A 25,165-nucleotide genomic window follows, 5' to 3' on the forward strand; every position below is an offset into this window, starting at 1 on the left:
GTTTGCACACAACATGCAGGCGGCGAAGGAAAGGAGAGGAGATAAGACAAATATTGTGTGCAGAAAAAAAAATCTGGAAAAGGAAGGTCAAAAGGTCAAGTAGGGCAGTAAAGAAGGAAGCACTGGCACCACCCGCTTATTCAATACAAGTTCTCTTTCATGCGGACATAACTGGAGTACTACGCTCTAAACACAAATAAGGCGCTAGTAAAAAGGGAGTAAGATCTTCTCTGGCTCCCTTTTATGAAAGGGAGTCCGATAGAGGACAGATTACTTTCTTCTTAATCATTTCTGTTTACAGTGTAGTGGCGGTTTTCGATACCCTAAAAGGGCGCTTCAACTGGCCCAATATGACCACGCAACGGAGAACTGCTTTCGGGGTCAGCCTAGTTACGACCGAACCTATTTTTTTTTAACTTTCACGATAAACTTAGTCTTATTTGCCGATGGTGCCGACCTTTGGCCAGCCGAACAATTACTTTTCTCGGGAGCGTAAAACGATCGAACGAGAGACAATAAAAGATTTCGATTCTCGTTTGAAAAAAAAAAAAAGGCCGTCATGAAACTGGAGTAGTAAGCGGTTGGCGGACGCTTTTCAATTGAATTTAAAATTCACGACATCGATGATGAAGACCGCTGCAGCGGGTGAATGGCAAAGCCAAAACGTCTGGCAACCAATACCCGGCGGTTGCCTCTTTGTAATGCTACTTCAGAGAAAACAAGCTAGGACAGCTTCTGCAAGCAACACCAACCTCGACGTTTGAGCAGGGAGCTGTCGGTTATCCGGTCTGCAACAACCGTTGCATGAGGACCACTTACGACGGATAATTAGCTCGATCTCGCTTACACTCCTGTCTAACCTATCGGAAAATACAGCAGCAGTACGGCTGCTGCTCTATATCAGCTCCAACGTATTAGTTCTCCCTTGCTTGCTTTCTTAGTTCCGCCAAGCCATCGGACATGGAAGAAAAACCAAGATCAAGCATCAAGTTCTTCAACCACGGACCGTCCTCTCCAACCCGCCGTACCGCGATTAGCTCGTTAGTACCTGAAATCAGTGACAGCCTCTCAAGCACGATTTTTTTTTATAGGTCGTGTTGATCATATTTTTAAGCCGTCACCTGATCTCGTTTATTATTTTTTCATTTATTAATACCCTCAGGGCCGTTTGGCATTCCTTCCCTCTCTCGTCAAAGTGTATGCAACGGTTCGTCTACCTTCATTGCGTCATAAAAACATCACCTTGTCTCGTAGACGGAGTTAACTTATGAACTGCTGTAAGCTTTACGAGCAGTTCTATTTATTGAAGGTCCAATTCGTGTTACTGAGACGTATGCGCTTCCATCTTCTTCTACTTAAAGTATATAAATGATCGTTGTTCTCAGATAGAGAACCTGTGATGCCCAAGGGGAGCTGGGATCAATTTACGACGCAACCGATAAATACCGCTGACTGGCAATTAAAACGGTCGCGAGAAATATTATACCACACACTGCAGTACAAGAGACGCGGTCTTGACTGATAAAGAGTGCTTGTTATCGGTTGGCCCGACATGCCTCGGTTGCGCAGACTCACGTTGACTGTGGCTTCGGTAGCGCTCATACATTCTTGGCTTGACATAGGTATGCTCGAGAAGGGGGCATCGTGATATCGAGGGCGCGTGTTAGAATGGTATGCTTTTGTATGATATGGTATGGTATGGTATGGTATGCTATCCTATGGTATGGTATGGTTTGGCATGGTACGGTATGGTATGGTATTTTATGGTGTGGTGTGGTGTGGTATTGAGCAGACAAGGGCAGGAAAATGAGGTGTTCGTGATCGCATATATTTATGACGGAAGCCAACAACGTCTGACACCAGGTGGCATAGGGGAATTAGTTGGTCTTTGATAATTTGTGGTGCTAATCAATGGGATTATTAAGAGTGTAATTATTTTATAATTGAAAGATAATTTATTAGAAAGAAGAAAAAACAACCACATGGCCCCGGGGGGTCAGAACACAAAGCGTCCGAATTGTGCGTCTGGTGTGCTACCACTTGAGCTAAGGCCGCAGCTGTCCAAATTTCTGCTTTCGGGTCTGTCTATGTGTAGTGTAAGCGAACCTTGAGAGTGTTCCCCAGCGCCACCCTCTTCCAGAGCGGCGAACGCAGTGCGTCCTGTATTACCGGGAGCGTCGCGTGGTACGTGATCGATCGGTGAGGGCAGCAGTTGTGTTATAACTCTCTTATGCTACCGATGGAATCCAGGCTACCAGAGCCGAGGCCGTCGTTAAGCTATTGAGCTGACTAGGGAGGGGAAATGAGGGCCTCGTGATCACATACATGGAAGAAGACTACAGTCACCGAAACCAAGAAGCATTAATTAATATTTTTCTTTTTTTATAATTTGGTGACTTAATCAAAAGGATACTGATAGTCACGGTAAGTTTTATGTCGTTGCTAAAAAGTATTGTTTTTCTTTCTAGTGTTTCTTTTATTTGTTTGGTTCGGTTTACAGCCACATCTAAGTTGGTATTAACCATGTTTGACAATTTTTGCTCACGTTCTTGAATCCGTCCTGTTATTATTCTTTCACTAATAAATTTATGGCCTGATTATTGTTACACGTTGTAAGTATTTACAGAAGGTCCCTCATCAGTCTCCAGCTATAGGACGTCATTCTATGCTTTAGAGTTCCTCGACCTAGTAGTCTGACATGATATTCATCCCTTTTAGTTCGAAAGCAGAGGACAACGGAAAAGACAAAAATAGCTTCTGTTCGTCTTCCTTTGTTGTCCACTCGATTTGAATTTAATGAGATGATAATTATATGCAGAATGGTTGCTTGCTGGGCTAGTTGGTTAACGGTAGATTATATGCACCTATGCTAATCTTTATACAGTACAATGCGCTTACTGAACACGAAATAAGTGAAGAACATTTTTCGCATATATTTCGTGGAATACATACACGCTGAGCTAACCGGCATCGCATGATGGTCACCAGAATCCTTACTTTCGTATTGCACTTATGTACAGCGTTGCGGCAGAATTTTTCGAGATATTTCATTACCCACTTCGACTGTTTGCATTTCATAAATAAAATAAGAAAAACCACACGCAAGATGGAAAAAAAGCCAATGGCAAAGTGTTAAATTGTGCATAAGCCTGAGGCATGAGTCATTAAAAGTACCGCTGAGAAAAATCTTTTTGTGTATTGGAACCTGACACAACTTAGCGAAAAAAAAATGCCTCTATACCTCCGGTGTTGAATAATACCTGTTTTGTGATCCCGCTCGAAGTCGTGCAACTTTTGTTTTTTGAGGACAGGATTACATGGCCCTCCGCAATAACACAAAATACAAAGGAAGTAGGCTATGAGCTAAACCACGGCATAGCGGAACACCATCAAAGCGTCGGCGTTTGACGACGAGGACGACGCGAAAGGCCCCAACAGCGGGCAGTGTTTGTGCAACACTTCCGCCAAGTGATTGCAAACCTTTGGCCAAGCTAGCGAAAGCACTTCAGCGCCGTCACTTACAGCGAAGGCGACAAATAACCTGGGATGCCGGGAAAGGAAGGATCCAAAAAGGTGGGTAAAAAAACAACAACATAAACGTAGTTTTTTTCTCCCCGGGAAGTGTTACTAGTGTCCCGTGCTTTACGAGATGAGATAGCGGTGCGTAAATAGAGTCCATATACGTCTCACTCTGCGTCCGCAATGCATCACTTCTTTATGATCCCCTTCCATGACTGTCTTTGGTGACAGGAAGGCTCAATGAAGAGAAGGAAGCCGTGAAACGATGACGCCGACTGGATTCACATCGATCACTGATGGAGAACTTTTGCTCCTTATTAAAAGGACCGAACACTGAATTTTAAGCATCCAATTTTTTTCGCAAGAACGGAAAGGCTGCTGCCTAAGTTGCTGGATTCCGTGACGGTCTTGTTTTTAAAATGCTGTCGAAGATTTATACCGCGAATTTTTCAATCATTCCAAGGGGCTATTTTTATCTATTCCGATGCAGGACACCATGGTCAGTGAGCGCGGTGGCGATTCCGCGATTGCGATTGCGATTGTACCAAAAACTAATATAAAACTCTCCCGTCCGTCAGTAATTAACCAATTTCAGTGTAAACTAGCGTTCGTTGTAGTTTCTACCCCGAAAAGATCTTACGGCGCAGTGATGTACGCCTCATCGACGAAAATTTTAATGGACCAGGGTTGCCCCTTAATCCAAGAAAAGCAAAACACTGTGGCGCCATCTAGTGAAAAAGCTAAAAGCTCATGGTCGCCGATACGAACGGAGCGTTGCTTTTGGTCGAAGGCCGCGCTGGAGAGAGCGTAAAATAAAATAAAACAAAAAGACCAGCTCTGGAAGAAGGAAAAAAAACACTGCCCACTTAAACCAAATCAGTGATATTTTTCCGAGACGTGGTCACGTGGTGGGATACACTGATAATGGCAGGTTTCATAATAATAATTGGCTTTTTGGGGGAAAGGAAATGGCGTAGTATCTGTCTCATATATCGTTGGACAACTGAACCGCGCTGTAAGGGAAGGGATAAAGGAGGGAGTGAAAGAATAGAGGAAGAATGAGGTGCCGTAGTGGAGGGCTCCGGAATAATTTCGACCACCTGGGGATCTTTAACGTGCACTGACATCGCACAGCACACGGGCGCCTTAGCGTTTTTCCTCCATAAAAACGCAGCCGCCGCGGTCGGGTTCGAACCCGGGAACTCCGGATCAGTAGTGGAGCGCCCTAACCACTGAGCCACCGCGGCGGGTGCAGGTTTCACTGCGTGATGATTTTTATGCAATTTTGAATACCAAATTAAAATTATAAATCCTTGTTTCTTCGATACATGCAGCGCTCATTCTCACATTATGAGGCACGATGTTTACATTTCCGCCATAATGTCAGGACATGTTTTGGTTAGTGGTCGGTCCCTTCAAGATGTCGTAATCGGAAATTGAAACGTTCCAGATGCAGGCAAAAATGCGCATTAGGCAAAGCTGTGCAATAATGAACGCATGGACTGAAGAGTGGGCACTCTACAGAAGCTGAATGAGCACTTTTAAGCTTTCTGCTCTACATCCTGTGTTCCATTAACCGGTAAGTGTTCCCTTAACCGGTTAAAATTTCCGCACTTCCTTCTTTCTTCCTGCCTTCATCTCTGAATTATACGCCACCATCTTATATCGCGCGTTATAGTAACATTTATGTCAGGAACATTTACTTCTCCGGGGGTCTGAAATGTAAACATGAATTAACTCGCAAAAGGGCTAAACACATATAATAAAGCAACCTAAATGCACACATACATGCTGGAACTCAGGACAAGGGCCCCGGAAAGACAAAACGCTGCTTTACTATGGAATACGGCAATCAGAGGCAACGTCGATACCAGTTCCTAAATGTGGGAATTTCGATTCCTTTCCGATTACGTGTTCGCTCCGAAGAAGAGCAACGTTGTAAAACGTTTCTGAGTCAACCCTAGAGACGAAACCGAACACTTTTTGGTATTAGTCGGCAACATTTCGGAGCCGAATTTGCCGTACAAATGCCGCTTCCTCCGAATCTGTTTGCCCAAGCGCCACGAGCCTTGCCACACCCGAGTTTCCCCATTCACGTAGAGCTCTCGCATTCCTCTCGTTTTCACCTGTTGAGCGGAGTAGTGACGCAGCCTTTCATTCTGTCTAGTCCTTCAGCGATATTCTACTTCATTTAATAAGAAGCAACGTCACAACACGTCGCAGAGCATACGCCCCAACACGTCGTGTGCTTGCATCTTTTTTATCTTTCTTGTTAAATCAGGTTAATGCTTATAGAGCTCATTGCTTCGCCATCCAGAGAGCGAGCTCATTCCGGGCAAATTTATATTTCCGGAAGCAATCAATTCCTCCTATACCCTTCGCCCATTCCTCTCTCATATTCCTCACGTTTCGTTTGTCCATCTTTTCGTTTTTTTTTTGTCATCAACTCGCCGGTGAGACTGTTTTGCAATCGGAGGTGAAATCCGACGTGTACGCCTCTCCCCTCCCTTTGGGCTAAAAAAAGATGGAGCACATCGCGCCTCCGAAGACGAGAGTAAGACTCTGGAAGAAATGAGAGATAGAAGAGTAAACGTATCCTCCCTGCTATCCCTTATTCTATGCAGTACAGTGCAGGCTACCTTCCACATATCTCTCGTCCTATACGCAAGGAGGACAGCGCCAAATCGTTGCGGCGTACTGCGGAATTTTCGTTCCCTTGCCTGTGTTTGTACGTTGTGGAAGCCTGAAAGGGATACGCGTTCGAAATTCATAGTGATTTAGCTATCCAAGTGCAAAGTAAAGATTGTTGTGAAATGTTCTTTTCAAGTTGGAACTACTTTACGGAGCGAAGTTGGACCGCTAGCCGCATCACGCTCGTTTTTTTTTTTTTTTTTGTAGCGGTGCCCCGTACTGACGAGCCGCACTACCTTCTTCACCAGTTTAATGGCGTGCAGCGGCGTTTGAAACCAGAACGCAGGGCAAGTTCAACCGGTTTATGATTCCGCCGGCACTAATACTTCACATGGCATTTATCCACAAAAACTGCAGGTTTATCCCAGGCTCCGGCACCTACGGAATCTGTTCCTAATCTGAACACGCAGGGATTGCGACTACTCTATTTGCAATCATTCTTTTTACTGGTTTGCCATTGGTGAGCCCTCCTACTACTCTGGAGCCAGCTGAATGACATTCGTATTTGAGCAGTCACTCATGACATCATAATCAGAGCCTGCCGATGACGCCTTCATTTACCGTTCTTCCAATAGCAATGGAATAAATCTTGCTCTTCATCTAATGATACATAGATGACATTCAATAATTATTTTGGTTGCTCTCTTGCTCGCTTCATCTGACTGCTTTTGTACCAAAGACAAGTTTGGATGATTGGCGACAAGAATTTGTACCGCACATGCACTCAGAACCTGGATCGAAGGTCACTAATTCTCCACGTGACGGCACCATAGAGCATGGTCATCATGGTCATCAGCCCTTTTCCGCTGCTGCACGCAATTTGAGAAGTTGACGGAATACACAGAGAGGAGGAAAAGAAGAGCGGCGGATTGAGCCGGTGCCTCAGCGCTTAGCGCCTAGCGAGGTACTCCGTCTCGCTTACTTTCTTTCATCTTCTCTCAATCTTTTATTCTTTTTTTTATTTTCCACCGAGCCGCCGGTACTCTCCACATACAGTGGGCGCGCGCGCAGGGTTTTGAATATCCCATGAAGCGGCGGCTGCCGGCAATGCCAGGACGGAAAAAGAAACTGGACCACCAGCGTCCTTCTTGGAAAGCGTGCGAAGGCGCGTGGGAATCGGGTTGCCAGCCCGGCGCTGGCTGTCAGCTAGAAGGAATTCGTCACGCCACTTTGTGCAGGAGGAAACCTTTTTTTTCAAATTTGTTTTTGTTCTAGATTTGGTTTGCGTGAAAATGTGTAGTGGCCACATAGGAATCACGGTTCTGACTAAAATGCCCTGATCAGTTGAAATGCCAATATAACGCGCTTCACACAAGCTCCGCGCCTGATCATATAATTAGAGCCACCAACCGGACTGAAATATAATCATTTTTTCTTCATACAACTTCACATAAGACTGTAGCCATCGGAGCTCCAGTTAAAGGTCCACAAGTGGTCGACATTGACCAGTGGCGCTCAATTACGATGTATTTAATCACTCATGTGCAGCATTGCGACGCTAAACCCATTAAAACATAACATACAATTACATATTATCACATCACATAAATAAACTTTCGCCTTCAAGAGCTGAACGCCATAGAGTTTTCGGGTCGCGTTCGCGTCGCCTTACTGAACACACACGCAACGACCTGCGCTAGGTAAAGCAGTCACTGGGTACGCAGCACAACACACTTGAACAACCTTCAGCCGAAACAAGGACAGCCGTGTATGACCATATGTGGTACAGTTATGGTGCCGAACTCTTGATCCCTGACCTTGACCCATGACCTTTAGTTGACCTTTGACCTTCGGAACATCCGATGCGGTGATGTGAAGCAACGTGATGATATCTGATGGGGGTGTCGTAAGACCATGTGATACCATGTCATAGCCACGTGGTCGTGCGGGTATATATAGAACGGGTGTAGCGGGCGTGTAGCGGAGCTGCCATGGACGTGCCTCAGTCGCTTAGCAAATGTCCTTGCTTCTCGCTGAATTCCAGGGTTAGTCAAGTTAAGTCACTGCCAGTTCTTTTCATCGGTGAGAGCTGCTGGTCTAGACGCCAGCATCTGCTGCGGTGTTCGATTCGTAAAGCCGCCAAAGTAACCGAATTCCTGTGGTAGCGGACGCTACCTTCAATTTGTACCTTGTCCGAGGAATGAGAAAAGAGCGATACATAGTCGAGAAAGCGACTTTTCTCGAATCATGCTCTCTACTCCAAATCGCGGATGACGTTTTAAGATATGACTTTAATGGTAGCAGTGAACCACATGAAAGTCACACTGGCATCTGGTAAGGGGCAGGTGAATGGCAAATCATGTGAATACAGCAGACAAAGCTCGGTTTATTTCTGGTGCAGTTGGCAAGATCTCTTCTAAGCGTAACGGTAAAAGACAGAGCATGCAGAAAATTTGCCTGCTGTCTTTACCGGCTGTTTCATGTTTTAAAAATATGCGTTTTGGGTTAGAAGAACCCTTTTTTTGTTATGAGATTGTCAGGCGATGTAGCGCATCAGAATACAGCTAAGACATGTTAACCAGTAGGCTCGTGTACTAATCTTGAATAGTTAACTTTTTAACTATTATTGTTAGTGTGAGTTTATTTGGAGGCGTGCAACCTACCGAAAGTGATGTCTATATCAGTTTTAGAATCTGTAAAGCACAGTTACTCTCGGGGAAGTGGCCCCCCAGATTCTATTTGAAAAGTTACGTGCATTGGAGAGTTGAGGTTGCTTTCTCAGTAAGTTTTTGAAATCACGTATACAGGGTGTTTCACAAAAGACTACAAAATTGGTAAAACTAAAGTTTTTAAATTTGAAGAGTGCTTTTTTCGGCATAGCATTGTAAGCGGCGTAGAACATTAGAACTCACCTAAGACGTGATAACTAGCAAGCTGGTTAACTAATACTGAACAGTTAACTTTTAATTTATTACTTTTAGGCTGCTTAATTATTGAGGGGCGTGTAGCCGACTGTAATTGATATCCACATCAGTTGCTAGAATTTCGAAAACGCGATTATCTTCGGCGCTGTGGCCTAGCAAATTTTGCCTACATCGCGTCCAAATACATGCGCTTTCGAGGAGCTTGCAGGCAAACAACGTCTCCAGTGCACGTAACTCGTCGAAATAGCCAAACTTTCTTGGGACACAGCGTCAAGGGTAATTGCATTTTGGAAGTTCTAAAAACTGATTTGAACATTACTTACGGTGTGCTACACATCTTCCAATTATCACTGAACCGAACAGTAATCCAAGCAGCACAATTAATTGGCTGAATATTGGAGAGGGGTGGTTTCACACTGGCCCTTTGTAGGACCAGCATTTGCAAATATTAGGCCGATTAACTGTGCCGCTTGGGAATAATTAAAAAGTTAACTATACAATATTAGTTAACCATTCCTCTAGTTACCACGTGTTAGCTGCGTCCTGATGCACTGCACCGCTGACAGTGCTAAGCTAAAGAAAACGCTCTTCTAAATCAAAAATTTAAAAAGTATATATTTAAAACTATATTTAAAAACTGAGTAAATTTAGTCTTAGGCAAAACCCCCTGTACTCTGGCGTGATGCAGGCGGGATCGGTTGGGCCACAGTACCGAGGTTAGCTTTGTTTTAGAAATCTTAAAATCTGATATGAGTATTACTTACTATGGACTACACGCTTCTCGATAAGTAAGGAGACTAACTGTAATAGTCAGAAGTTAACGACTCAATATTAGTTAGCCAGCGTACTAGTCAGCACACCTTAGCGGTCATCTGATGCGCTACATAGCTCGCATTGTTCTGCTGAAAAAAGCGCCGTTCGAGCTCAAGAACCCTATTTTTAAAAATTGCAGTGCAACTTCGAAGCAACGACTAAGCCTTCTTCCTCAGCGACGATTAAAGGGGGGCGCATCGAGGTGCTAAACCTTGTACAGAAAAAAGACACAGCAGGAAATTATGAAGAATTTCCCTCGATTTGCTTCCTCGCCCACAAAAGTGAAACAGAGAGCATTAGAACTGTATGTGTTTTATGTGACTAACTTCTGCAAAAATATCCATGAAAAAAAAAAACGAGTTGTGTATCTTCTCTGCTAAGACCCAAAAGGAATATTCACCATTTTGTGCCGCCGTGACGGAAAGGAACTTCTTAGAAGAAGTGGCGTTCAGAGTTCTGCAGAAGCGTCTAAACTCTCTACCCGTTAAGACCAATGACCTTTTTATAATTCTCAGTTCGTCGAATGTTATAAGTTACGTGGTAGGAAAAATGTTATTTAGTAAGACTTTCTGACGGGCTAGTTGGTACATATTCATTTCTGGAGGCTGTGCGCTAGAAAAGACGTTCACAGGAAAAGGAGACAACATGAAAGAAGCCCTTCTTTCCTGTTGTCTCCTTTTTCTGTGAACGTCTTTTTTAGCGCACAGCCTCCAGAAAGTTAGGTGGATAGCAAAACTTCTGATAACCTCTTCACCTGCTCAGCGCATGCAGTGGATTCATTTTATTCTACTCGTTAAGCCGAACTCTAAAATGCAGCCGAATATTTAACGGAGGAATCAGACGCAGTGGCTTATCGAAACTCAACGGATTTATCCATTGGCAACTTCTTAGTAGGGACCAGATTTTATCTATCATCAATAATTGTTCATTGTTGTTTAAAGTCCTTTCTTCAAAGAGAAGGATTAATGTATGGGTGACGTGTTTTTAACGCTTTGTTGCCAGCGTATACAGGCCACTAACTTGATGCCCTGCAGTTGACAACGCGTTGAGATCGATACGTGGACGATTACCTAATGACTATAAAGTTGGTAAAAGTTGAAGGCAGGATTACCGCTATGGAACATGTAACTCTGGTGCTTCAATGATAAGCGCATTGGCTCAAGTTTACGCGTGAGGGGTTCCAAAAGAGCAGGCTGCAGTTCCCCCATGGCTGTTTTATGCTGGAGGTGGAAAAAAGCTTGCTCGGTGCATACTCAGCTATTGTGCACAAAAGCTTTTTTTAACAAGAAAGAGTTTATGAAAGCGATTTTTTCATATATTGCAAGATTTTATTACAACAATCAATATACCTTCAGATCTCCCGTCGACAGGCTGGCATTTTTTACTAATAACGTTTTTGCTATTGTCAAAAGAGTTCGTCATTGATTTTCTATGGCAGTCTTAACTGCCATAGAAAATCAGCCATAAAGATGGAAAAACTTTAAAAGAAAGGTATTGCTACACATCGCAAGAATGGACCATTTCCTTCAATATTTTTATAACAGTGCACTACAATTTTCCAATGTTCAAAATTTTGTGTCCAAAAACTTTGGACGTGTATGAGCCTCGAAGAAAAAAGGATAATTTCAGGTAGGATGAGGCGCATTCTAGCATGTTAAAAGCGGAATTGCCTCTGAAACGCGACGCAGCAAACGGTACTGCTAATCTCTTCGTAATTATACATTTTCAATTCTTTTCTTTTCGAGACTCTGTTGTCTTCACCAGTCTCGAACTGAAAATAACAGAGAAATATGCACTAAAAATTGAAAAAAATAATTGTTTTACGTATGAGTGGCCATAAGCTTTTTTGTGGGAATCGCGCTTTTGATGGTCCCGGTTGATCGATGATTCTGCGCTTTTCAGACAAAGAAGCCCCGCCATCTTAGCGTCGCTATGCATCACCGTGATGAGGAGAAGTTAGAGCTTCCACTGGTTGCAATGTCGCATTTCTCTGAAAAAAGCAAAGGCAAAGGAGGGAATAAAATTTGAGCCTAATTTTCTGAGCGTTAATTTTTTTCTGCGATTGCTACCGCTCATTCCTTAGGCATTGCGTTACAAGTGACAGGACAGTAATGGTTTTGCTCATGAGCCCTGAGACATTGAGTAGTTCAATACGCGTCTTTATTTTTTTCTATGTATACGGGTGATCGGCCCTGGAAGTTATTTTGTAAGATGAGTTTTCACTTAAATATGAATGATGGAGCTTAACTTTTATTTTCTTGAGTATTGAGTGTCTAAAAAACTAATAGCTTTATTGCACAGAGCAGGGCTTTCTGATCATGCAGCTGTGTAGAACTTATCCAGTTTCTCTATATTTAATGGCCCGGGGATGTCTTTACAAGTGCGATAATTCTAATTACTGAACAACTCTAACAGGTACCCCAAATTAATATGCAGTTGTGAAATTTGAAGGTACATATCATTAACACTTGATTAGATTTATGCATAAGTAAGGAGAAAAGTTTTAGTTGCCGCGTTTTCCCTTCGTTACCAACGCTCAGCCGCCAATTAGTCGTGTGAGCACTCTTTGCACGAATCTGAGTCTCAAGCTACAGAGCCTGTAAAAAGCCGGCTTCCCACGGGAAAACACTGCGTCAGTTTTGGAACGACTTGGGAATGCACTAAAGTCCAGAAGGCGCGAAAGACATGGTAGAAAAGATTCCCCAGAAGAGGAGGCTGGCGGTCATACCGTATACATACATAATGTGTCGCAGCGGCTTAAAAATGGGGCGGAAATTGGGGAGTATCTGCACTTTGTTTCGTGCACAATAAACTGTCGCAAATGTACCTGGCTGCCAACGAACAATCTGGGCGCAAAAATAAGCATAACACTCGTTGCGGAACATGCAAAACAGGAGGGGTTTGCAAATTCCTCTCTCGTGCAAAGAGTGCTACGTCGGCCAAACTAGATGCCTGAACGCCACGTTGCGGAGGCACTGGGAAGCAGTACGAGCTTTAAAGGTGGCTGATCAGCTGGCTAATCATTGCAAAGTGTACAAAAAATGCTAAAAACGTAACCCGCAGTTCAATGCCATACGGGCATGTGGAAAGGGTAGCGAACAGTTGAACAAAGAGACTATAGAAACCTACTTCATTCAGAAAACAAGGTGATAATTGCATCAACACTTCTTCTCTGGCTCTATTAGGGAAACAAATTGCTTTATTAGGATGGTTATTTGCGCAGTGTACACGCGCATTTTGCGACCACTCACGTGCCTTTTATTTACTCTATTTATTTACTGCCGCACACTTTGTTTATCGATATGCGTCTCTACCGGTAGTAATGAACTAGTTTATGCCCAGGACTGGTCCTGCGTTCTTCTATGTCTGCATCCTTTACGCCAGTTGTATGTCTCTGAGATAGAAGTATGTTCGTCGAAAATGTCAGTTTTCACTCGAGGAAACTTGGCATTCGTTCTGTTGACGTAAAATACGCTTATCTGTGACGTTCGCCTATTGACGGCTGCTCAGTGCGTTGGTTTTGATTGGTGATTATGATTTGATATGAATATAACGGTAATTGTCCCGTGGCAAAGTGTTTTCCAATTGAGTGATAACAATTTAAGCTTCTTTCGGAGCACACCCAAGCTTTTGAAACTCCTCTTTAATGGCGCATGACAAAATTTGTTTACTGTTAATGCTATACAAAAAATTTAGCAAAAGGGGAAGCAGCCGCCGCCAAAAAACAGATAATAGTCTAATAGTCTAATTTTTAAAAGAAAACCTTGCCGGGAAAGGCGTATGTGTCCAGCTTTCCGGAAAAAAAGTGCTCTTCTTATACTTAAATAACGAATTAATGATTTATTTCATGCCCGTAGTGGTAGGATTTCGATGAAGGCGAAATTCCAGATGCCCGTGTACTATGCGATGTCAGTGCAGGTTAAAGAACCCCAGGTGGTCGAAATTTCCGGAGTCCTTCACTACGGCGTCTCTCATAGCCTGAGTCGCTTTGGGACGTTAAACCCATATAAACCAAACCCAACCATTCATTCATGCATTTACTTTCTCTGACTGCCTGGATTTCATCAACTGGCGGCGGGTACCATTTACGTATCGCCGTTAAGAGGCTCCATAAGTGGGTAAAGTCCGAAATCCTGAAATAATGAGTATCGTAAAATAATTTAAGTTTTAATGCATAAATTCTCGGCAAACTTCCCACACAAAAAATAACCTACAGGTACTGTGTATTTCCTAATTTATAAGACGAAAATTATAAAAGGACATTCAGGAGCTCATTGTGTTTACTCATGGGCTTTTCTTCAGTGCGTTGTTACTGCATTGAAGGGAAAGTATAAGATTCCGCTCTAGCTGTCAGTCTACTCGAATTCTCTCTTTAGATTGAACCTTGTGTCTATTATTAGATTTTTACCCCAGATGGCAGCGCTGTGTCATACAGAAGTCCAGAGTAGGAACAGAATGCACAGAATTGTTATACATAGCATTGACGACGGCAAAGTTAATGACGGTAATAATGTAAATGGCTTACGGTACGAAACAATACGTGGAACCGGGCAGCCTAAGGCAAGTACGATTTATTAAAGCAATCCTCCACACAGCCAGAGTAAATCTTGGTTGCGCCACGCCGGCGTGACACCGCAGCTTCCCAGCGTCTAAGCCAGGCTTACGAGCTCAAATGTTAGGATTTAGGAAATGCCGCAAAAAATACGAACCTTGCGAAAGAATATAATAAGTGTAGCAAGAAGCAGGCCCATGTCCTCTGCCGCGTTTATTTCTGAACTGATTCTTCTTTATTCCATACTCCATTCTCTTGAATCGCCGGCGGCTTCTTAGGGCTGCTGTCACTTATCATCCCCCAAGTGCCACGTTGATTGCTTTTCTTTGCCGCAAGCCCTGTTATCAGGGATCAGACATGGCTTCTGCTTTACTGGCGTCTTGTCTAATAACCTAGACTGCTGATAACGTTGACAGTTGTGAGGGAGGTGGCATCCGCTTAAAAATTTTCATCACCTATATATGTGTGTATTAGTAATTTTTCTAGATTAATTGCCACAGTAGGTACCATCTTAGCCAAAAGTGACAGGGGAAAGGTGGTTTGTTTTTTAGCCGCGTAGCTAAGCACTTAAGGCAGCCCTTCAACTCTGAATCTGTGTAAAGTAAGGTGAGCCCTTGTCCTCACGTTCTGACACCTTTCGGCATTTAGGCTTACCGTAAAGGCTTCACTACGCGGTCGACAAGCAAAAATTTGTTTATGGTTACTTTTTTGGCAAAGAGGCTACATAGGCAGGTATACTTGAGCTAATTTCTTTTTGCCATAGTTCTGTGCTCATGCATTGCTCTTCCATTGTGATAGTCTACAACATTCTTCTAATTGACAAATAAATATCATTTAAGGAAAATAGCATATCAATTTTGAGATGAATTTCGGATATTACACGTTAGTAAAGGCTATAGCATATCTGTCTATTTATTTATGTAATACTGCCAACTGCCCCTTGGTAGTCAAGGCAGGGGGAGGTAGGGGGGAAGTGCATGAACAAGATCAAATAGCATGCCTCACAAATCGAAATAAAAATGAAAAATGCAAGTGACAAGTAGCTATGAAAGAAGACCCAGAGATATATACTATTGTAACAGTAAAAAAATCTTAAGCAAAACCTCGATTACGTGGACAGTGACGTCATGAACAAAAGAAGCATACCAGTACAGCGTACAAACGAAAGGAAGGAAGTATTGATATAGTGAGCTTTTATGTGAGCGCTAATGTTGACCTTCAATTGAGCTTTAATGTTGTTCAGGCATGGTAAGCAATTAAGTACCACCACAAAAACTGCTTCAAACGGAATGCGTGACGTCTTTAAGAATTATTTTGTACAGGTGACGAAATGCTGTGACTTACCTTTAAATGCTGGGCCGAGGTGTGCTGCAGTCCTGCCTCCCACAAACGCACATTTTCTTTCCAAGTCTGAACGTTGAGCCACTTGCCCGCTAGTTTCCTCACGGAAGAAGAAACTGCCGCAGCACTCACTGTTAACTGTTGAATTAAATGCGGAGCGAAATAATAGGATAAAGAGATAAAGATGTGCCGGCGCTGACGCCCAGAATGCACTGCGTCAAATTTTGGGGACCCCTACGGCGTCTGGACTTCAGGCGCACAAAACATCGCAAACCAGAGAACCCTAGGATCACCCGTTCAACGCAGTTCCACCATACATTCGACGGTGGCGACTGCGGGTCGTCTGAGACGGAGAAAGATTCGAGGAAGCACTATGTTAGGGAAGACAGGTTCTGCAAGGTGTGGTCCAAATCGTCCTGTTCCAAAAATGACCGGCTCGACAGGAACTCCTTACCAGATCGCCTGCTTGTATCCGCAATGGAGACGGCTGACAGGACTCCGATCGCTTTGCTCTTCGAAGCATCGTAGCGCCATTGTGGTAGACAGCGGCTGATTTTAAGAACACATTTTTTTTGCCCCTTTACCAGATAAGGCGACTAGCTAATGTCATACGAGACAGGCGATTGCATCCAGCCAAGTCTCGGACATGTGTAAAGCGTTCACTCTTCCCTCTTTAGAAACTCCTGCGAAAAGTTCACCCCTGTTGCGTAATTCTTGGCGAGAGGGACGTTCCCGACGCTAGGCCTAAGACTGTTCCAACGCACTGCGAAGCCGCGCTTCGACCAGACCTTTCGAGGCTACCTCCAAGGCGTCCATAAGGGCCGTTGTGTTTGTCGCTGCAGTCCGGAACGTAACGATCGGCGAGTCGCGTAACGAAACGACAAACTGTTTTTCGAAGCCCAGCCGACCCTTCCGCTGAGATGTCGGAAACGCAAGACACGCGCTCGACGCAAGCAACAACATTTGAAACAGGTGGAAACGGCCAAGTAACTCGAACGGCTCCTGCCACGCAACGGACGACAACAACAACAACAACAAGGGAAACGACACTGATTCGGAAAACTTGCCACTCAAGGAGCACAAGGAATAGAGAATGCGCATAAAAGAAATGTATGCACAGCGCGTCGTCCCGCGCGACAAGGATCCTACACTACGTAAACAACGTTTCGCGTTATGCCGACACGATTTCTTCCTTCTGGAACCACCGACGACAGCGCCAGCACAAACAGTATGGCACAGGTGAGTCGACGCACGCGAGCACAGACCGAACACGGCTCCTGCCCAGGCCAGATGTTTTGTTCAGTAGCAGGCGGTGGTCTCCGCTCGAAACCGAAGAGCACTGGCGTCACGAAAACATAAAGACGTCAGAAGTTGAAGGAAACCTTCAATTCTTCCCATTCTAGCAGACGGTCCGCGCCATCTTCAACTGATCCAGGTCGTCCAGGAGGGCCAGGACGTTGGAAAGAAAGTCGATAAACAAAAAACTGTTCATACAAAACGAAAGGGCAGAATATCAAAGCCTGAATAGTCACGTAATGTCAAACTCGCAACGCCCCATCAGTCCTTGTCGTCCCTAGGCTTGGCCTGGATCTTGAGACGTGACCCTGCTAGGGCCCCGAAGTCGACGGCTGGGACAGGACGCGGACGGTGCAGCCTCCAGGCCTAGACGCCGAAGTCGGCGCGCCAGGTTTCGCCATATGTGGGCAACATTCATAGCTCACTTTGGAGCACAAAACCAATTTGTTGAACGCCGGCCAGCAGAAGGAACAAGTCGCGAAGCCCTGTGGTCTTCCTTTGAGTTTTGCTCGTCGAAGCAGGGTCGCAATCCGGAGCTCCGGCCACACGCACACTCACGGCCACACACCCCAAAGGAATCCTGTGCAGGTGTGTAAACGTCTCACGAGTCACGACGGGCGTGGTGAGTAGTACAGCAGGATGCACTTTTGGGCTGAACCGGGCGAGCGCAGAAGGCAAATTAGTAGCACGCACACACGCACACACGGTCTCGAACTACAAACGCCGCCGCCCGGGAGGAGGAGCTCCAGGATCGGTAGCCGCCACGATGCAAGTAGGGCCCTTTCCGGCGGCTATAGTGAGGCGAGAACACGAGGTGCATTGCAGGGGCGAAGGAGCAACCTCGTGGTTTTGCAGTGGTAAGAGAAGCCGAGAAAGAAAAAAAAATAAGAGAAGAAAAAGAAGTTGAAAGACAACTCAGCATCCGCGCGAAACCGTAGCTCCGAACACGCGACGCGGGCCCAGGAGCGACTAAAACGCTGGGCGGCTCGTCGCAGCACACGCTCGTTTACGGCGAGGGAAAGGAGGAAGTGGAGGAGGGACGTGTGTGCCGAGAGAGAGAGGGAGGGTGAGCGGCGCTGGCTGGATGCGGAGGAGGCGAAGACTATCGGAAAGGAAGAGGAGAGGATGAGGATGAGAGAAGATGCGGAGCCGGCGTCCGGACGCCCCGGAAAGCGAAATCGAAACACGGCGCCTGGCCGCCCCGGCAGAGCGACTCTCCCGCCGCGTCTTTTTAGACTCGCTCTCTCTGTATTTCTCCCGCACTCTTTCTCCTTTAGTTTTTTTTTGTTATTTTTTCTATGTAAACTTCAGGCGAGTCGCATCTGCCGCCTTAGAAGTCACACCCCACGCAGTGGCAAATCTGCTTCTGCTTGCTTTATTGCTTTACTTCTTTCTTTTGTTCTGGGAAGCAGGAGAGAAAGAATAGACTGACGAATCATGCACCGATTGCTTTCCTATATGAGACAGATACTGCGCCATTTCCTTTCCGCAAAAACCAATTACTATTATTATTGCTTCCCTTCCGTGTATTCATCGGAACTCTTTTCCGGCTTTTCTATTTTTTCTTTGCTACGCGCCCGCCAGACGTGCTCGTTGCCATCTTCAGCGTGCCAGAGTTTGCGACGCCTCAGCCCTGCGACGTTCGATGCTGGCATGAGCGTATTCAAGATTTCACTAGACCGCTCTCCCTCTCTCCTCATACGGTGGCTATTATTCCTTCCGACGCACCGGACTTCTTTAACCCAGTCTCATTGCCCTCCTGCCACTGCCGTCCTCAGAAATACCCTCTTCCCATTCTTGCCTCCGCCACGTTCCGGTACGCATCCCTCGTCCCCGAAAGCTCCCTGCTCACTACGCTTTCTCTCCCCTCACCCCAGCCTCCGAGATCCCTCCTTTCCCTCTGCAGAAGTGGAAAACGGGCAGCCCAGTGGTCCTCGTCGCATAGGAAAGGGCAGGGAGCGATGAGAGAGGGGAAAGGGCGCCCGCCGCTCACCCCTCCCTAAATCCGACCAATGGCGGCGCCGCAATCTCGTTACCAGAGGCTTCTTCGCTGCCCGGCCACCGGCGGTGGCGGCGACGGCGCTCTTTTCTTGCGCCACTGGGACTCGCGAGCGAGCGGACGGGAGCGCCCACGCGGACGAGGAGCCACCGTCCATACCTCTCCCTTTTTTTTTTCATTTTCCCCATCTTCCAGGCGATTATCCCGTTGCCGACACTGCTCCGCCGCCACCTTCTTTGGCGCGCTCCCCGTGCTTCCCGCTGCTCCCTATTCGCTTTCCTTAGCTTTTTTTTTTGTTCCTCGCACGTGTCCCGAAGAAAACGAGCGGTTAGTTTGGGCGCAGGTTCTCCCCTTCTGGCGCGTTAGCGGGCAGAGCGTTAGCAGCTCAGCGCCTGCCGGCGAAGCACCTTTTTCGGTCTCGCGCGCCGGTTTTAGCCACGGCGGTGGGCTTCTCTAAGCGACACCACAGGAACTTTCTTTGTGCAGCATGGAGTGGGAGTGTGGGTACGTGATTTCTCAATTGCGACTAGCTCCCCGTAGCGGCCAGAGTTGGCGGATGTGGCTAGTTTAGCTACGGAGCTAGCGACTCAAGCTTTTGTTCCCGAATTTTCCTTTTCCCGTAAATTTATTTCTCGAGCTTCTGGATTCTTTTACTTTACTTTTAAATGACTCTAAGCTTGGCAAAGCGTTGCTCTTGCGGGCAGCCTGCAACATTCATTTATGTTTTCTTAAATATTCACTAAGTGGGATGTTACAACAGTGCGAAGCAATCGGCCGATGTAGAGCTCCGCATTGGTCCAAAAAGCAGCAGTTAAAAATCTCGTATTGATCTAAGGCTAAAAAGCGTTGTGGCGCGTACTCTAAGCATTTGTTTTTAAAAGAGTGGTCGTTGTGCTTTCCCCTTCAAGGGTTTCTCGTGCGAGGTAGAGGAATCCCGGTGGGCGTCGCCTTTGTATCTTCTAAATTAGTTGTACAAAAGCGAGTAGCACTAAATAAAAGTTCACTCTTATTACTCCGATTACCGTGTGGAACCTACGTGGGATGGTTTAGACTGAACATGTAGAGATGCTGTGGTCATATTTTAGAACTGCAGTGGGTTTATACAATACTGATGAGCGCCTTAAATCTAGGAGTGGAGACGTTCGCTGGGCGCAGGTCTCAAATTCAGCTGCAGCCACGTCAAGTCGTACTCAGCACCTGCTGGAGGTATCTGCATACCTGATAATAATTGGTTTTGGGGGGGGGGGGGAAAGGAAATGGCGCAGTATCTGTCTCATTTATCGTTGGACACCTGAACCGCGCCGTAAGGGAAATGATAAAGGAGGGAGTGAAAGAAGAAAGGAAGAGAGAGGTGCCGTAGTGGAGGGCTCCGGAATAATTTCGACCACCTGGGGATCTTTAACGTGCACTGACATCGCACAGCACACGGGCGCCTTACCGTTTTTCCTCCATAAAAACGCAGCCGCCGCGGTCGGGTTCGAACCCGGGAACTCCGGATCAGTAGTCGAGCGCCCTAACCACTGAGCCACCGCGGCGGGTCTGCATACCTGATCAAAAGTCTATTTTAATACAACCAGTGGTCGTGATGCACAAAGAGTCATGAATGAAGCAGCGAGAAATTACCAACATAGAGCCCCTTTTCATACGATATTCTTCATGGTAGATATTCTTGACGACTTTCCAGGCACGTGCCTTTTTGACTGTGACAACTTTCCTGTTGAAGTCATGTGCCTAAAATTCTTCCAGTTTACGACGGTTTGCCCCCATGAACTTGTGAGGTTTGCGGAGATAAGATGGCCACAGCTTTATCAGGACAATGTTAATTGGAGGGATATGGCAGATGCCTTTGTCCTGCAGTGGGCATAGTTATGCCGATGATGGATGGCCTCCCACAATACTGTGTAGAGCTTTTTGTCCAGTCCAGCGGTTTCCCTGTGTGGTCATCCTTCTTCAAAGCCGTCGTGCTTTACGCCAATGCTAAGTTTCAAAGATGAATCACCAGCTTGCCCAAATTTCTGCACTGTTTGTTGGTTAGGTTGAGTTGGTTTGTCGTTGTGGATTCGGCCCTGTTTGTCAATCGCGCGGTCACTTGCTGTTGCTCTTTTATTTGCATTTTCTTCCTTCTCGCGTCTTTATATTAAATCTTACAAATAAAGAATGAAGTTTGCAGTCAGCCCTGGTGTTTTCATGTCTACTTTCATCAGCTATCATCAGTTCTTAGCGCACCGCTTTGCACCCCCGGTCTAGTTCTGGCGTTGTAGTTAGTGCAGCCATTGGACTGCCAGGCAGGGTACTCTAGCGGGACGATGCCGGCATAGGCTCGAAATAAGCGGGATGCGCATACACCATCTTCCCAGTGTAAGTGCGTCGCTGTTATCGCCGCTCAGTTCATCTGGCGCCTCCAAGGCGCTCCACAGCCTCACGTTGTTATTGTCAGCGTCCTTTGTGTGAGACAGAAGTCACTGCATGAGCGGCTGCAGCCCTGAAGGATGTTTGGCGGAAAACACCCGGAGGTGTACGTGCAACCAATGCAGCTGCGCGAGGCAAATACCCCAGAGGGGCATTTGCCCCCTGTGGGTTCACCGTCCTGTGATGCTTTGACCCAGCGGGGCGTTCTCCCGACGGAGGGGCCTTCTTTCCTCTCTTTTTCTATCTCTTTGATTTAATGTTTTTCCCTCTTTTTCTACCCTACCCTTCTCTACCCGGACATTCTACCCGGAATGTCTGTAAATCTCTGCTTTTCCCGACTTTTATAGCACGTGCTCGTTAGCCCCGTCAATCCGTTATATGCCGCATTAAGTGCGTAACGATGCACGCGTCCAGCTTAATTTACATACCAAAAAATAAGGTGCGCCCTCTGTTACGAGCTGGAGAAGATTCTAGTTTACCGCGGTTAGCCGCAGCCACCATTGCTTTTTGAACAGCATTAAGAGAGGCCAGTTCGTGTTGCGTACTAATGACTATTTCATTATTGCGTTACTTTCCTTAAGAACGCTGCGCTTCACAGGAGCAGGAAAGCGAAGAGTTCTCGCGATGAAGTTGAAGTGTCCACTGGCTTACTCTTAATGAGCACGTTTTTAAATCTTTTCATGAAATAGGTGTCAGCGATGGAGATGTGGCATACCTATTTCTGAGGTTTATTCGCGATGAACGTGATTTGGTGACTTCAAAAGTCGTAGCTAAGGTGAGTTATGAAAACTTAGTATGCCTCCTAGATGTCGGCGGTCTACCTGTCTTTGCCACGTTAGAAAACGTTTGTTGCACAGAGCATTTCAAAGAGGATTCCACAGTCAGGCTGTAGGCTACATGCAGACAACATTCCACAAGCCTGCATGAGTGGCTGCCGCCGCATGATCTGTCAGCACTGTTCTGCACAGTGCTTGTCTTCAACTTGAGTCCCGTTTCTTCCAGCTTCCGTGCAACAGCAGAAAAACACCGTGCCCTCAACGCTATCCGTGATCTTCTTGATCCTGCGAGACATCTTGTCGACTTAGCGACTGAGCACTTTCGGCTGCTCTTCTCTTGGGGTCTCGGTTTCTATTTTCCATTCAACCTGCTAAGAATGTCATATCTGCCACAGATGATGCAGTTTGCTCTGGAAACACGGCTCCGGTCAGCGTTTCGAATCGCTTGCCAAAGCTTTCATGTGGATATAGCTTGCAACAAACACCTTGTCGTTCCTGCATTCTTAGTGAGCTTTGAGTGGCAAGAATTTAACTTAAGAAGTCCTGGTTTTAGGAATGCAGAATTTCTGCGATTGTGTGACGGAAATATTAACCACGTAATGGTGAAATTATGAGGGAATCAAAAATAGAAGTCATTACGACCACATTATGCTAACTAACGTACCCCCATTAAAGAGCCAGTACGAAAAATTTGATAGCGCCAGTTTAGTCCGGAAAATTAGTTTTTTTTTCAGCTAGAAATAAATCAAACCTACTACGCGTTTAGCGAAGAGCCCTAATTGCTAAAAAGACCACCCTGAGGGCCACAGACATCCTGTAATGTTTACGAACACTAAATACTTTTTTTAACCTACAAATGGTTTCCCAATTTTTCTGCAACCACTGCCAAGAAATGATAGACAAGGTTTCTAACACTCGCTAGAATTCAGGCATTTAAGCCACTTTTTCTTCACACGCGATAACTTTTTTACATTGCCGCCAAAAGTTCTGATCGATAAGCGCTGGTTGATGAGAGAATGTTGGAATCAAACTTTCTGTGCGAGCTCTATGCAGTATTGAGTGAATGGTGTGTAGTAGTTAAAGAATTTCTGACGCTGATTGTTATTAGGTTAATGTGTAGGAATTGCAGAGAGAAATTTTCACAAACTTCTTTTCTTAGTCCCCCTGTGCTTCTAATGAGAGCTGCAAAGAACTTAGACCTGTCAACTCGTGAGTGAACGTGTTTCGATGTGCGATTGAAAAAGTCCACGGAGGGTGTTTTCACAACAAAAAACTAAGTATTCAGCTCAAAAATAATGTAGTGGAATATTCCACTACATGATCTTGATTTTGATAATCATTAGAGCAATCGTAACTGACGACAACTCTAAAGATTACAATAAAACAAGTTCGATGGGGGCACAAGACATTTAGCAACAAAGCAGTATGGCTACATATGAACAATACAGTTAAGGAGAAAATTAAAGGTATTGGAAAACATCGTGATTCGAAATTTGAGTGGTTAAAAGTGGGAAGTTAAAAAAGAACTATATTGCATTTATAAAATATAAGGTTAGTGCAGTGGTTAGGAAGGGCGGATGATGATTCGGAAAAAAAAAAACTCACTGGGAAAAGTTCTCTCAAGAGGTCGAAGTACTGGGCGATAGTCCATGGTCGTGAAGAAACTGCCGGACTGAGTGAAGATGGCATAGGAGTATGGCAGTGCTGATTAGAGCAGTGCTGATTATTGCAGCGAAATATAATCAGCGACGTATTCCCCCTTCTATCGAGCGCCTTGTAACTCGAAGACTGAGGAAGCTGGAGAGTCGTCTGACGACTGAGTCTATATTTCAGAATCGAAAAAATACTTGTGTACCTTTGGGAGAGGAAATGCAAACTAAAAAGCATGAAAAATGGCCGAGGCTGAATGAGTTTCGAGACAAACGCTCCATAGAGGCTCTGCTTGGGACTGATGAGCTTTGTGCTTTTATGTGCAGTGATTATGTGCCGTGATTTTGATTTACCATATCGTATCGGCGTTATAGTGTACGGCACCACTACGAAGCGGCATACTCTGTGCGAAATGCCAAATGGGGCCCTTCGAAGGTTGTTTATACTCCTTTATAGGAAAAGTTGACTTTGTAAAAACGAGATATCAAATAAGTGGATGCTTGCAAGCCTGCAAAGGCGATAGCTATTAATTCGTTATGCACATTATTCATTGCACCAAGTCGGAGCCTATTCAAGGCCAAGGTCAAAATGCACGTTTCTGTTCAATTCTCTTCCCGAGAAACTCGTCCTGAAACATCTCATCATCAGCCACAAGCAGTGCAGTCAGTACCAGTGTCAATTTGACGCTTTTTTGCCGGTCGCTTTGTGGCCACGGACTCCTTTGCATTCTGTTCTGCATCACTTCAAGTGAAGCCGGTTGATCACGGTCCACCACGCGCAATTTATCATGAGATAGCGCCTTAATGATTACCCGAGTAGCTTTTAGGATGTAGACTATGACCATGTGGCCATCGTCGGATGTAAGATCTGAGTCTACGGTGTCAATATGGAGATGAGCATCTTAAAAAGGGCATCTTTGCTGCGCACCCTGATATAACAGCGTTGATACGCTCATTGGCTGTTTTTGTCTGCCGGAGGGGATACTTCTTGCGTAGCTGAAGCTCTGGCTGAGCTATCTGCTTATTAATAGACCCTAGGCTTTAAGAATTGATTTTGTAGGGTATTTGTGCACAATAATTCTCGTTGATCTGATGGATTTTGTGCGCACAGCCAGTTTTGGGTTCATTATAATATAGTCAATGACAGATATCGTTGTCCGTTGGCAACACGTGTTAGTACTTGGGCGAAACAACCCCACGCATATTTTCTAGTTGTTCAAACAAAAACAGAACTTTACTTTGAATGTAACCCCCGA

The 25,165-nt window shown here is 45.4% G+C and overlaps 1 protein-coding gene across 2 annotated transcripts in view; it reads right to left on the reverse strand.

The window, feature by feature from the left end:
- Positions 1–18,047, reverse strand: part of mAChR-A (muscarinic Acetylcholine Receptor, A-type) — a 382,284-nt gene extending 364,237 nt beyond the window's left edge. For both annotated transcript variants that reach the window (XR_013314984.1, XM_077665936.1), the window contains exon 1: positions 15,784–18,047. The gene's annotated coding sequence lies outside the window, so the exon portion shown is untranslated. The remainder of the gene's footprint in view (positions 1–15,783) is intronic.
- Between the last annotated feature and the right edge of the window lie 7,118 nt (positions 18,048–25,165).

Source organism: Amblyomma americanum, chromosome 5 (genome assembly GCF_052857255.1).
Source record: "Amblyomma americanum isolate KBUSLIRL-KWMA chromosome 5, ASM5285725v1, whole genome shotgun sequence".
In the NCBI taxonomy this organism is placed as follows: domain Eukaryota; kingdom Metazoa; phylum Arthropoda; class Arachnida; order Ixodida; family Ixodidae; genus Amblyomma; species Amblyomma americanum.